The sequence below is a fragment of the Drosophila montana genome, unplaced genomic scaffold, assembly GCF_035044405.1.
Source record: "Drosophila montana isolate Dmon_TW-CO22-7 unplaced genomic scaffold, ASM3504440v1 contig_3218_1, whole genome shotgun sequence".
Classification (NCBI taxonomy): Eukaryota; Metazoa; Arthropoda; class Insecta; order Diptera; family Drosophilidae; genus Drosophila; species Drosophila montana.
Genome location: NW_026998098.1, coordinates 375,418 through 389,128, shown reverse-complemented (window position 1 = coordinate 389,128; position 13,711 = coordinate 375,418). Strand labels below are relative to the sequence as shown.

The 13,711-nt window shown below is 39.9% G+C and overlaps 1 long non-coding RNA gene across 1 annotated transcript in view; it reads right to left on the bottom strand.

Annotated features, from left to right (window-relative positions):
* Positions 1-6,780: 6,780 nt before the first annotated feature.
* Positions 6,781-13,711, bottom strand: part of LOC135433515 (uncharacterized) — a 44,092-nt gene continuing 37,161 nt past the window's right edge. The window contains exon 3 of the long non-coding RNA XR_010437102.1: positions 6,781-6,921. This is a non-coding gene — a long non-coding RNA (uncharacterized LOC135433515). The remainder of the gene's footprint in view (positions 6,922-13,711) is intronic.

Here is a 13,711-nt window from a genome sequence, read left to right as displayed (position 1 = left end):
TGATAATATAATATAAAAACTAATGTTTAAAAGCTTGTTAAACGATGAATATAAAAATTATAAATATAGTAAATAACTCTCATCCGATTACACACTTTTTCTCAAAATTGATATATTCTTGTTTTATATGATAAGCTTTCGCTTATTTAATAATATTGCCCACTGTGCAAAGACTTCTATCTCTTTTCGAAGCCCGTCTAGCCCCTCATGTTGACGGGTTGCTTTTTATTCTACGGGCCCTGCAAATATTTGAACAAATGCTTAGGAGGCACATCAAAGTTGGCCCACAACTGAACGCTCGTATGGTCAGTTTTTCAATTTATGTCCTCGGTAAACACACTTAAAATTTCTTTGTAACTTTTAAGGTACGTGTGAGCTGATGGCTTCATTAATGCTTAGGGGGTTGCAACCCCCCGCAGAAAATGTTTTTATGTCTTAATTCTGCTAAAAAAAAGTTGCATGGCAATTTGAAGTGGTTGCTTTTGGGCAGCGAGCTGCGGGCAACCCCCCGTTGGGCACATTTGTTACGTCACAGATGTTATGATTTTTTTTTCCTTTTATTTGTGTCTCGTCCTGCTCGTTGGATATTCCATTTAGCCTTGTTTCCTTTAAACGAGCATCGTTGGCGGCTTGTAAGTGTTGTTGTAATTAATATGTAGCCACTCAATCTAAGCGAAGGTTACATTAAGTTGGTGGCTCATTTGAATTCATTAGCCCAACGGAACTCACGCAGCTAGCATAGTGCGTAATTTTGCTCTTCAATGAATTTTCATGTTGAATTTCGTTGGGGATTTTCTTTCTATTATTCATTTTAATTGCGCATCGGGTGTGTTTCACTTTTTCTATTTTTATTTTTGGCTAAGGCAAGGGTAGCTTTAGTTTCATGTACAGCACTGTAGTTGACAGCTCAGTTGCGCTGCTAATGGCACTGGGGATTTGACTCTGGCTGGCTGGTTAGCGCCGGGTCTGAGTTTGATGGAGCATAATAACGCTAGCATAATTATATAAATAGTTAAATGGTAGAGCCACGCCCAGACTCGAGGCTGTTAAGGGAGTTTCGAGGGGGTTTAAAGCTGGCATTGAGTGTTATGTAAAAGTAAAAGAAATTATGCTTAAATTGAAGGTGCTTGATTAGGTTATGCAAAGAAGTCAAGCTTGTGTTTTACTCAATTCACTTTAATATGCGTTTTCTTAAACCCTCATCAAACATGGCTAATCTAGCGATGCTGCTGCGCACCTCTTGCAAGCCTGCCGAGCCACCCAAAAAGCGATTCAACTCAACTCAACTCGGTTGATGGTGCAGTCAACTTATGCAACATTAACACTTAATGCACACTGTGTCTTGTGTCTTCGCTGGGAGGGCTGTTGCAACCTTTGCCCTCTGGCCACCAAACATCACAATGCACCTCCTACTCGAGCGTGTCTTCATCATCTTCAAAGACCAAGCGACTTTGTGGCCTTTAACAGCTTGTCTGCTGCTCCTCTGCCAACTGCATCAACTCCTGGCTGTTTACATAACCATGGCCGCATGCCACTTTAGTGGGCGTGACCATCAACAACAACAGAAACAGCAACAACAAGAAAATATTGTGCTAAATTTAATGCACGACCATATAAAGCGCTCCCATATGCAGCTCTAGCACCAGCTCCGCCAGCCCAAGACTTAGTTAACTGCCCTTTCATCAGGTTTTCGGTCATATATTTCGCAACCGGCGATGTCGATCATCCAGAGATGCTGGCAACGATTTTTCGAACCCATAATTACGATCTTTGTGTGAAATATATAAATATATATGGAGAAAAATTACACGTAGCTACTAGAGAGAGGACCAAGGAGAGTCGAGATCTAGGCACGTTTTTTGCTCGCCGCGTACGATCTGAACATGATTTAAAGGGCAGACCGAACTGCCTGTGCTTGTGCCTGTGTTTGTTGATTTTTCCCTGTTGAAAGTGATTGTATTTTATAGATTGTTTAACATAGACTAGACGTTGTTGTTGCTGTTGCCATTATTATTGATGCTGGGCAACGTGTGGAGCGTGTTTACTTTTGCAGGGAAGAAGCAACTTTGGTGGCGCGCTAGCAAAAACTTTTGAGCTGGAATCCAAACGTTGCAAGCAGCTTACATTTTTCAGGAAATTGCAAAAAATTGAAAGTGCCGGGGTGTGTGTACAAATATATAAGTCAGGAAATTGTATACGTTCGACACCTACAAGGCAGGGAACACCTCTTAAATGCTAAGACCTTTAAAAGCGAAATCCGAAAATAAAATATTATCACGGATGGTATGTTTTAAAAGATCTGGGCGTTATTAAGGGAATTGCCCTTCCACAATTATTTTCCCATCTATTTGAAAGCAAAATAAATATATATTATAAGATTATATACCATTTTCTAGATTCGATATCAAAACATCAAACACAACGTAGTCTGTGAGGCTGAGCGTTGAACTGGCATGGGAGAAGTCGCCGGTTCAAATTCAGCAGAAGTTTTCCAATTTTCCAATTGCTTTATTTTATTTGTTTATTGTTATAATTTGTTGTTGTTCGCAACTAAAAAGCAATAACAATAAAATAAGTAAATAAATTAAAAACCTAAAGAAATCGTCTGAATAATTTAAATTTAAAATCATGTGCAACTAATCACAATTCCTTATTCAAATATTGAATGGACTTGAGCTTTTTCATTTAGTTCAACTTCTTATAACTGCTTATCATCTGTTGCCTTTCTGAAGTACTTAATTTAAACTCTATTGATGCACTCAGAGCTTTCCTTGCACACTTGTGACCAGCTGCATTCAACTGAATACACCTCGCTTAATCAAAGCCAACTCTGGAGAGTTCTTTAATCAACACTAGTAGTAGGGACTGTTGCAGCACACATGGGGTATCTACATCATTTAACAAACTAAACGAAAACCCAATAGCAGCAACACGTTGATTTGCTACCAAAATGTGCCACCAATCCGCATAACATCAAAATTTATAAAGCTTTACCCCACTCACATGATGATGATCAGGATGTTAATGATGATGATGATGGTCCCTAGCATCGAATGTCCAAAAAGCTTACTGGATAATGCGCCCCACAAAGTCGCTTGGCAAAACGGTAAATATATGAATTGGCTTTTGAGCTGGGGCATGGGCAGGGGATTAGAGAGCGCCACTCTCGCCAAATGGCTTTATGTGCTCCAGTAAATTTACACCTCGTAATCGAGATGAGTGGGCGGTACCCAACAACAGAGCAAAGTAGTGGCATTTCGTGGGTGAGGGGAAAAAAGAGCAGCTGTTACATGACAAAGATTAGCGTTGAGTTTCTTCTTTTATTTTTTGTGTTTTGGTCGCTTGCCGAAAATCTGTCGCACAAATTTTCATTTTTATGAGCGTGAAGGCGACATTAAAGCCAAGCATTTTGGCCATTTAAGTTATGGGTCATACGGTATGCGCCAGGATGTGGCCAGGAAGCAATTCAAGTTGGCCGCAGCCAAGCCAATTATATATGTATGTAGAAATAACAACAGCAGCAGGCTGGCAGGCAGCAGGCGGCGAGCAGGCAGACAGACACGTACATCAGCTCCAATGAATGGTGTTTGCCCTTGCCACAGTGCAACAGTGCAACAGCATCAGGAACACCATTAACTGATTTGCATTTCAATCTTAGCCAGGCGACGCTGGCGGCATGTGTTTAGTTTTGGCAAACCCGTTTCTCGGCCCCCAAGAAGTCAAGCAGTAAAAAGGCAGCTGCAATTGCAGCTAGAGATGGTGACGTGACACGAACACGCACGACCTAACAATACAAGTGTTCGTGCTGCAAAATCCTTACTTTAAATCGTGACTTAGTTAAATAAAATCGAATAAGTGGCTTTAACAATAATGAAAGATTGTTGAAAATATTCGATATGCGCCCATCTCCAATGGCAACAGAAATTGTTGCAACAACAACAACAGCAGCAGCAACAACACTTGCCAAGTGAGATCCCGACCCTCGACTTCTTATGCTTTGGTTTTGCTTGCACCGTGACTTAAAATGCAAATGAAAATGCAATCATTGTTTAATCTCGTACAGCGCCAGCAATAGCAACAGCAGCAGCAGCAGCAGCCAAGCAACAGCTACAGCAACAGTTGCTGTTGTTACGATCGCCAGTGAAGCATCCACGGGTAACGACAACAACAACTTTGAACATGTTTGCCATGCCCGATATGAGATTCAGGAAGCTTCAGCTTCAGATACACCATTTTTGATAATATTCAAAGAGATGGCTCTGGCGGTGGCGGTGGAGGTGGCGTTGGTAATACACAGACAGCATCCTATCCAAGACGATGTTACCCAGGCCAGACCCCTCTTTTGCCCTGTACTAAAGTTGCGGCTGTGTGATAAATTCTTGGCATGACTGCACAAAGCAACTGAACAACGACGGATACCTACAAGAGTTTTCTATCAAATAACATGAAAATTAGATCGCATTTTGGGATTGCTCTTGCAGTTGCAATTGCAATTGCCGCCGCTGTCATAAAGCAGGGGAAACCAGCAGATTTGCCAGAGTTGTCTTCTATGTTTGAGTGTGGCAGAAAGATTGTGCTGCCAACAGATTTAAGAGCCACGTTTGCAGAAAGAATTGGAAGCTAATATGATGGCACGATAGTAAATACATAGAAAAATAGGTACTAACTGTATGTTTTGGCGGATTTGATAAGTGGAAGAGATATAAGAGGAGGAAGAGATATATCGGGGTACATCTATGAAATATGTAACCTTACACTTAGAGCGAGTCATATGCAACTTGACTTTAACTTATAGGTTATTTATAATTTTCTAGAATAAATGCGCCAGAAGTTCGACAGACTGAAACAGCTGCAAATGATTTGTACCGGCGACCTCACGCTAGTTAGTCGGAGGCTTAGACTTGATAGCCAGAAAGGCGTTACTTTCGCAAAGCCTAAAATGTGTTTTTTATAATTTCCATATAAACTTTGAGCACCCCTTCTTGATGGTAGTATTTGTCAAAACCTCGCTTACTTGTTCACTTTCGAGCCAAAAGGAAGCTTCAGTACAACTTGGAGCTTTCGAGTCTATAAAATTTGGTCTGTGCATTAATCAACAGTCAGTTAGGCCAAACTCTTTTATGAATATAGACTAGAATTGTAGTTGAACAATCAACTTACAGAAAATTTAAAAAGAAGTAATCACAATTCGAACTATATTCCGAAATATAGTATCCTTTTTTATTTGTTTTTTTTTCAAAAATCCCCTTTAAAGCCTTCAAAAATTATTGATGTATCTAAAGGCTGCTCCACTTAAACAACAAGCTGCTGGCCAAGGCCATTCGTCTATCTATTGGCTGTGGGTCCATAACCAAGTGTCCAGCGACCAGTTTCTAACCTTCAGAGCAATCTAATTGGCAACGCCTTTTGCCACTGCAAGTGACAGGAAACTTTCATGCCCAGCGCCGGGAAACTAATTAACCTGAAAACAAAATGTTTTTTTCCAAGGAAATGATACAATTTCGCGCGCACAAGCCACACACACATACAACACACATACGTAGGGAGTGAGACCCTTAAAAAATCACATTTTATTTTACGGCTGGCTAGCAAAAAATAAAAAGCAACAACAAATGAAGCTGCTTATGCCCAGCAGCTGCCTAAAATATACAAAACAAAAATGTATAATAAGCCAAGCCAACAGGCAGCTCCCGCTTATCCGCATCCTCCAAGCGGAATCCTCGTCAAGGCCGTTGGTGGATCCAACACACACACACACACGCACACAATCACAGATTCAGCAGCGGCAACCACAAGCTCGGCCTCGGTCTCGGTCCCGGCCTGGGCCTGCCAAAGTCTTCGACAGCATCAAACGGCGGCTGCTTCCCTCGTCTGGGCCCCTTTGTGCCACGTCAACAGCCTCGTTGTCATCGTCATCATCATCATTATCATCATCATGATCGTCATCATCATCATCGTCGTCGCCGACGCCGACGTTGGTGTTTTGTCGTTTATCTTGGCTTCATTATCGCTTCATTAATTGCTAATTAACCATGTTCTACATGCCCCGTTCGGAGAGCGTCCACAGGGCCGACTTTTATAAAATGTGCAAGGCGTGGAAATATTACCAGCCCGTATTTCTACACCAACAAGCCTCCACTCCTCCCACCACTTCCACCGTTTCTGTTGGCCTTTTTGTAAGTGCAAATAAGTCGAAATCATGCCAAGTGAACGCGTCCCGCGTTTTATCGCGCTTTAATCTAATGCAATTTGTAAATGGCATCAGGCGCAGGCGGACAGTCGGTGGACTGGCGAGTAGGCAGGCACGGGCAGGTTGGGTGCCAGTAACTAGGCCAAAGGGTTCCAATTCCAGTCGCATTCGCAGTCGCAGTCGGACTCACGGTCTCACTTTCAGTCTCGGTTTTAGTTGGAGTGGGTATCCAGTACTCTGTGCCACTTGCCACATAAATTAAAGCAAATATTTTTGCTTATTTATTTGCCTGTTGCCGTTGTTGACCAGCCGCAGGCCAATTAATTAATTTATGAAAGCAGCCCGCAAAATATACACAAAAGTACAAGAGTGGCAAAATAAGAACGATAGAAAATAAGAAAGAGAGAGGGAGATAACAGCACAATCAAAGTGCATATGAAATGAAATCCAGAGAATTGGATATATAAACAGACCCATAGAAAATGCAGCCCTAAAAACGAAAATCACCTGAAAGTGGCAGACATTAAGTTTTTAAAGCGTTTCCATCTCGTAAGCATGCTTCAAGTTCTATATTCCTAGGTTGAATATTCCTAGCGGTCACTTTGGATTCGAAAATAAGCTTCAGTCTCTTCAAACTCTTTTAGTTATTTTAATTTTTGAAGATTAATTTCTGTGAAAATCCTTATAAAGCATCTCAGAATCACTTGTCGATGATGGCATGTAATCTGCAACTGGAAACAATATTTATAGAGCTGTGCTTGACCTTCGAAAGCTTACATATGAATGTGGGATACAAAGAAGACAACCAATAGACAGTTTTCTTGATGTAAGCCGAATTCCGAATCTGAGTTAATTTCATAAATAATAAGTAAGAAATAAGTAAAACGTCTGTGAACCAATAGTTCAGTCCGTTTCCTTCGCAAAAGTTAAGAAAAGTTATATAAATGTATATAAATGAAAATGAATTATCTACTGTAATCGTACCCTCATACAGTCCTAATAATCTAAATATAGCAATAACCCTATGCAAAGAACATTAAGGCTTAGCCAAAAGACAACGAAGTGCGGCACAGAAGGTGGCTCGTACAACGCCTTCGGTGTTGACTTGTTAAGGCCACGTAAATAGGCAAAAAGGATTTTCCACATGAAGAGTGCCAAGACAAAGCACAAAAAAAAAAAACAGAAAAAGAAGAATCAGCCGTGGCGCAGGTCTCTTTTGAGAAGCTCCGTGTTGGCTGTTCTTCCAGTTCGCTGCTTTGGCTGCCAACTGTGGCGCCAAACCGCAAAAGGCGCAACGCGCCAGCGACTGGTTAAAAGATTAACAAGAAGCAGTCATAGCAGAAGGCACAAACAGAAGCCAACTCAAGCCAAGTCGAGTTGAGGCGGGGTCTTGCGCCTTGAAAGTGACCGTGTTGGGTCCTGGTCGTGGTCCTGGTCCTGGTCCTCACTCGCTCGTCCTGGCCCCAGCACGTTTAATTAAATCAAAGTTAATTAATGCTAACGTATTCATAAACAGGGTCATCAAACACCAAAACGCCAGTCAGTCAGTCCTTGAGGAGTCGCTGCTTCTGTTGTGTTTGCCTTACTTTGTATAATTATGTAATATTTTTGCCTGACGGAGCTGTTGAATATGCAACAGCCAACAGCCGATGGCCTCAACCCTGCGCAACAGCAGCCTGGTCTGCCACGAGCAGGAAGTCGCAACAGTGGCAACCACTCGATGATGCAGCAACAACAGCTCGCATCAATGAGCGCTTGCTGTTTTTTTCTGCTCTTCGGTAATTATGCCAAAAAGGCTTTAAATAAACTTTTCGACTTTGTACAATTAAAAAGAAATATTTCAAATATTTATATACATATTTTCAAGAGATACAATTAGAAGAAATGCCTGGCAGCCAACAATGTCAACATCGCACAAGTAATCGGGCCCAAGCAGGGAGTGCCCGACTAGATAGTCTGAACGCCACAGCCATAAGCTGCCCTTACAAATACATGCCAGCTGCTTTCTTATGCCTTCAATGCATTCTTGCACAAAAACACGCATATGCACATACAGCAGGCAAGCTATACACTGTATACAACGCCTGCTTCTTTTTCCCTTTGCCACATCCTTAGAGAAATCCTCTTCTAACTAACTTCGGTGTTTATAGTCCGATCTTTATACAACGTGTAGGGTTTAAAATTCTTATAGAAAAGTATGTATATATCAAAGCGAAGGGTCCCACTTTAAGCGGAGAATGGCGGTCAAAAAGTGAAATGTTTTTAATCTTTGTGTACTACACGATAAACAACATACCAAGGGTGGGGTATCTAGCCTTTATAATTGTTTAGATATGCTTGAACAACCAGAATATACTTATTTTAAAAGTCCCTATCTTTTGCAGTCTCTGATATTTAGTCTCAGCTCGTCAAGTGTATATATACTACTTTATGGGTTTGGAGCTGCTTCCTTTTGCCTGTTACATACATTGCACAAAAACATTATACCCTTTTTCCACATTTTCAATGAGCTTAGGGTATATATATATATAGTGGCAGTTCGAAGTTCTGAAGTGGTTCGTTTTGTATACCACGAACCGGTTGACCTTAACTTCAAAGTCGGCATGGTTTTGCGGCGCGTTTTGTGGAATTTAATTAGTCGCGAATTTTGACTTGCAGAGGAATCCAATGTTATTTATGAGTTGGGTAGGCAATAGTTTCAGTTTGAGTTAGAGGAAAGGGGTTAAAATTAAAGATATGTCTAGGCAGGACAGTTCAGATAACATTAAAACAGATTTATTTCATTGCAGAAAAGGCTAGATGTATTAGCTTAGCCTGGCACCCAAAATATATATTGATTACCATTTACCATATACTTGCTGCCAGATACAAAAAATCTCGAGCTGTATAAATTATGCCATCACTTGTAAATGCATCAAAGGATTAAAAGCAACAAAAAAATAGAGCCAAAAATCTGCCTCCGTTAAGCTGGCGGCTATTGGAAATGCGCCATTGAATAAATGCGCTGCCATTAAAATCGCCCATAAAATTGTTGGATTGTTGGATTTTTCAACGTGCGTTGATATTTTAATTTTCATATTTTGACACGTAGCATTCAGCGGTAAAAAGCATTTAAATAAATCAACAGTGCGGCAACAATTTGTGTACTCATAAAAAGAATGTAGGAAAAGTAATTTAAAGAGGGCCACCAAAGCGATCGGTTCGTTTATTTTTATGCATTCGCCTGCCGATGGCAAATGCACACATATTGAATAACGTACAATATTAAAACATAATCCCATAGACAAGTACGAGTACATTTTAAGCCCAATTACGGACAGCCCCCCCGGGCCATGTGAGCACTAAATTTATGTATATAACAGTTGGGCCCATAAATACATCGGATAAGTTCACGAAATTGCAGCTGTGTTTAACAAGGTATTAATATCGAGATTGATTTTAAAAATAGTTGGATGGCCAACCAATGGAAGAATGTTATGATGGGGGACAAATGTGTACTCGTGCGGATAGTGTTGGGCACTTGTTGCTCAAAATAATGTTTTACAGGACTTATGACAATTAACATAATATTTTCATTTTGTATTTTTATGATAACCAACAAACAAAAAGTTATAAACACAAAACACCTCCACGTCTATTATCAGGTTTACAAACGCCTTTGCTTCCCGCCAAAGCTTTAACTTGCTGGGAATTACAAGCGTCAAGTAACGAAAAAAGTACAGCGTAAGTATCAACTCTATTTTTTGTGTTTGTCTAAATATTTTTTTATTGAATCTTGGTAAAAATTGGTGTAAAAGTTCGTAAAGTATCGAGCTTAATAACAGCTAAATAAAGTCCAGCTTGAGAGTCTACAATTGAATCTCAGAGGGAATAAGAAAAGTTCCCTTTGTATAGGAGGAACTATACAGATAAGTGGGTCATAGCCAGGCATTTATCAAAGACTCAAATAACATCGAAAATTACAAACACACATAAATGACCAGCTCATGTCCAAAAGGAGCAAAAAGCAAAGGTTTGCTATTATCCATAGACAAAAAATATGTATAGTATATGTAAAAACCCAACCAAACCCAAACAACATGACAATGAACAAGTTTTTAAATGCAACGTTGAAATTTGTTTTTCTCGTTACAAATTTATTATTTAGAGATTTCAGTTCGCTGTTTGTTTTGACTTTTTTAACAAATATTTTTAGTTGAAACTATGCGCGCGGGTATTACGGGAAGCCGCATACATTTCATATAAACATTTATATGGTCTCGCTCCCTGTTCACCCAGCTGGCGATGTTGGCAATGATATCCCAAAAACCCAGTGCAGCAGGGTAAACACTATCTAAGCAATAAAACATTCAAAGGATTAAATACTTTGGTAAAATCGCTTAAAACATTTCAAAAATAGTTTTGACTCGCACACACACCCCCTCGAATGGCAATGATAACACGACAAACAACAACAAATTGTTGTTGTTGTTTTTTTTTTAAAGTTAAGGATAGAGAAGCGGCTTTGGAGCTGAAAGTGGTTCGATGTGCGCGCATGGAATAGTGAACTGAAGTGGGGCGAGCATCGAAGGGGTCCTTTTTTATAAAATGGGAAAATGTGTTGAAGAGTTGTAGTGGATATGCATATAGTAGGATCTGACTAGGGTATGGCATATTAAACGACTTAAATGCGGATTCTCTGCGTGCAAAGTAAAAGTTAACTGAACTATACTGATTAAAGACTAGAGGAGACTCGACACCAAAACCCATAAAGCTGATGAAAGTAAGAATTAAGTCTGTAAATTCCAACAACAATTATACTAAATAATTTTATTACGTTTTTGCAGTATTATCTGCCTTGTAAGTTAAATAAGAAAATATATTGAAGGCATTTTTGAATGTTTCCATTTTTGCACTCATCGCAAGTTTTTTAAACGAAAAACCCAGCCAAAAATTCAAAAGTAGGACAAATAACCACATAAACTCAACCAGACATGGAGACAGAAATATTAAATGTATATAAATGAAACAGAATATGATTAGAAGATACCTTGTAATCTTATTTAATGTATAACTTTAAATCAACTTTGCAAAAGAAGCTACACAAAAATATGAGCTCATATCCCATTAAAAAATATCGAGAATTTAATGGTATATACTTATGACCGGGATGGTGTTCTATTCACAGTTTAACCCATGGAAACATCTTTAAAAGTCTACTCTAATTTCTATACAGTATAGGGTATTGCAAAAAATTGTTTGCTGCTGCACTGGGAGCTTTTCCGACTGCCAGCTGGCAACTGAAAACTGACGACTCCCAACCTTGCCGCCTGATGCGGCTCCTTTTATGGGCGCTTTGAAGCGTGGCTGCATATGCAATTACATTTTACAGCAGCAACAAAGTTGATAACAAACAAACAAAAAAAAAGGAAAGAAATGCTCACAAAAAAGAGCATGGAGGCAAGTAAATGCAAGATGCAGAAATGAGATGCAGGAAAGGCATTCAACAAATTTTGAGCGTCAGGTTTCGTTATGGATGCTCTTTTTTTTTTTGTATTTTTTTCTGTTTGTTTTCTAAACTTGCATAACAAATCGCTGCGAGAAGCTTTTCAATTCAAATGAATGAAAAAGAAGGCAAATGTTTTATGCATGCACCAAAAAGTTGGCGACAGGGATGGCTGCGGGTAGGCAGACAGCTGGGTTAGATGGATGGCAAACAAAGTGTGAATGATGCACTTAAGCGAAAGTCAAAAAAGCTTTGAGCTCGCATTTTGGACACTCGATTTTCATAATTTGCACTCGAACATGCCGTTCGGGAATTTATTGAAGAAATTAAATATTATCGTGGAAAGCAATTAATATGTGGGTTGTGGAAAACGAGGTGTGGTCAGCCTGGGGCGCCATTTGGCAAAACATTTTTGAGCACGCATCAGATGAAAGCACCTTGATAAGCCCGTGACTAATGGCAGCGCATGGCCAGGGGTGGAAATAACTACAAAGCGTTCAGCTTAATGCAGGCAACTACAACATTCGCTAAGGTCTGGGGGCTGTTTGCCGTTGGGTGTGTGGAATGCATTAAAACAAAAGGCCGTAGGAAAATTTCATTAAAGCCCGACTGACACACACACAGACGGGCACCCAAAGTAGGCCAGTAACACCCAAAAACATGTGCTACACGCATATTAGAGGAAAAGTGGCCGTTGCCATCGTTGCCTCACATGTGCAGCCATAATTCATTAACGATTATGCACGACACCCAAAAACATTAGACACAATCAGCCCCCGCCAGACTGGGACCTTGCCACGTGCGATTAGTGTGAAAATTTGCCTTCACATTTTCTGTTAATTTTGTTGCAAATGCGTCGACGGTGACCCGAGCAAAATATATATATGTATATATGTATGAATATAGAAAATTCTTCAAGCCCAACAATTTTGGACGGCCTTTTGTGTTTGCCACGCAGGGTGGGGGCTGCTGCTTGACAAGATTTATAGATATTTGCAACGAGTCATCACTCATACGTAGATATCGTATGTACTTATATGCACATGGAGAACGAGCTGAGCAGTTGACTGAACCTTCAGTCTGTGGCAAGTCTGTGGTGTGGTGTTGTACACAAGTTATTGCGCTCTTGGCTTGGGTACCAACTATTTTCGGCTGGCATGTCGAATGCTCGGGTTCAAAAGGGTAAGAGGCGGCTTAAGAGGCAAAGCTTAAAGTGCCATCAAGAAGCTAGCGAAAGGAAGCCATAACGAAATATAGTTTCAAGCGTAATAATCAAAACTGAGTGACTTTAAGTTGGGTTAAGGCTAGTTATTGTTCTTTTTTTTTTAGCCAAATAGAATGTGCGAAGTAACTACAAAATGTGCACAACTGCATTTTTAGCTGTTAGGAAAGCAATATAGGCACTTGGGGTGCAGGATGATAGTGCGGTGATAATTAGCGGTCATTCTTATTACATTTATCAAGCGCATAAATAAATAAATAAAATAATTTATCATTATGTGGCTTTAGTTCATACATTCCCGCAAGCAACCATTTTAAGATCTATCGTTGAAGTATATTTATTGACAACTAGATAATTGAAAGCTGAATTATTAGAATTCGCCTATAGATTATTGTTTACATATTTCTACGTCTCTCAATCTTCAAAATCAAATCTGTTGTCTGAATCTTCATTATTGATGCAAATATTGATGCGAATTCAAAAAAATGTGCTATAGACCATATGGCACAATCACAAAGAATATGGTTATGCCAGACAGGTACATGGTACGTCTTTTGCCCCTTGTGTTAGTCCATTAAACCTGTTCAAATGCTTTGCATAAGACACAAACGTAATTGACTGCACTCGGCAGCCCCCCAACCGCGGAAGAAGAACTCCCTAAAGTACCAGCCGAAAGAGAGTGTGCCGTCTATTATGATAATAAACTTACCACAGAGCAGCAACCCCCAGTTAGTTCTATTTTACCCACTCTATATGTTTCAGTTGCCATCTTGTAAAATGTAAAATCAACATTATTTCCTTCCACACAATCAAC